Raw genomic sequence first — 2,013 nt, forward strand, 5'->3', positions numbered from 1 at the left:
AGTGTCCATACTCATATCAAATAAAATAGATTTCAAGCCAAAGTTAATCAAAAGGGATAAAGAGGGACACTACATACTGCTCAAAGGAACCATACACCAACAAGACATAACAATCATAAATATATATGCCCCAAACAACAGTGCTGCTATGTTCATCAAGCAACTCTTCTCAAGTTCAAGAGTCTATAGACCACCATACAATAATCATGGGAGACTTCAACACACCTCTCTCACCACTGGACAGATCTTCCAAACAAAAGTTGAATAAGGAAACTATAGAACTCAATAACACAATTAACAACCTAGACTTAATTGACATATATAGAATATACCACCCAACATCAAGCAGTTACACTTTCTTCTCAGCAGCACATGGATCCTTCTCAAAAATAGATCATATATTATGTCACAGGGCAACTCTTAGACAAAATAAAGGAGTAGAGATAATACCATGCATCTTATCTGATCATAATGGAATGAAACTGAAAATCAACGATAAAAGAAGGAAGGAAAAATCATGCATCACTTGGAGAATGAACAATAGGTTACTGAATGATCAATGGGTTTTAGAAGACATCAAGGAGGAAATTAAAAACTTCTTAGAGTTAAATGAAAACACAGACACAACATATCGGAATCTATGGGACACATTGAAAGCAGTTCTAAGAGGAAAATTCATTGCTTGGAGTTCATTCCTTAAAAAAAGAAAAAACCAACAAATAAATGATCTCACACTTCATCTCAAAATCCTAGAAAAAGAAGAGCAAAACAACAGCAAAAGAAGTAGAAGGCAAGAAATAATTAAAATCAGAGCTGAAATTAATGAAATCGAAACAAAAGAAACAATTGAAAAAATTGACAAAACTAAAAGTTGGTTCTTTGAAAAAATAAATAAAATCGACAGACCTTTAGCCATGCTAACAAAGAGAAGAAGAGAGAGAACTCAAATTACTAGCATACGGGATGAAAAAGGCAATATCACAACAGACACTTCAGAAATACAGAAGATAATCAGAAATTATTTTGAATCCTTATACTCCAATAAAATAGAAGATAGTGAAGGCATCGATAAATTTCTTAAGTCATATAATCTGCCCAGATTGAGTCAGGAGGATATAGACAACCTAAACAGACCAATATCAATTGAGGAAATAGAAGAAACCATCAAAAGATTACCATCTAAGAAAAGCCCACGACCGGATGGGTATACAGCAGAGTTTTACAAAACCGTTAAAGAGGAACTAATACCAATACTTTTCAAGCTATTTCAGGAAATAGAAAAAGAGGGAGAACTTCCAAATTCATTCTACGAGGCCAACATCACCCTAATTCCTAAACCAGACAAAGACACTTCAAAGAAAGAAAACTACAGACCAATATCTCTAATGAACCTAGATGCAAAAATCCTCAATAAAATTCTGGCCAATCGGATACAAAAACATATCAAAAAAATTGTGCACCATGATCAAGTAGGATTCATCCCTGGGATGCAAGGCTGGTTCAACATACGGAAATCAATAAATGTTATTCACCACATCAATAGACTTAAAAATAAGAACCATATGATCATCTCGATAGATGCGGAAAAAGCATTCGACAAAGTACAGCATCCCTTTATGTTCAAAACTCTCGAAAAACTAGGAATAACAGGAACATACCTCAACACTGTAAAAGCAATCTATGCTAAGCCTCAGGCTAGCATCATTCTGAATGGAGAAAAATTGAAGGCATTCCCTCTAAAATCTGGAACAAGACAGGGATGCCCTCTCTCACCACTTCTGTTCAACATAGTTCTCGAAACACTGGCCAGAGCAATTAGACAGACAAAAGAAATTAAAGGCATAAAAATAGGAAAAGAAGAACTTAAATTATCATTATTTGCAGATGACATGATTCTATACCTAGCAGACCCAAAAGGGTCAACAAAGAAACTATTAGAGCTAATAAATGAATTCAGCAAAGTGGCAGGATATAAAATCAACATGCATAAATCAAAGGCATTCCTGTATATCA

This window comes from Spermophilus citellus (assembly GCF_964194105.1).
Source record: "Spermophilus citellus genome assembly, chromosome: 14".
NCBI classification, from domain to species: Eukaryota; Metazoa; Chordata; class Mammalia; order Rodentia; family Sciuridae; genus Spermophilus; species Spermophilus citellus.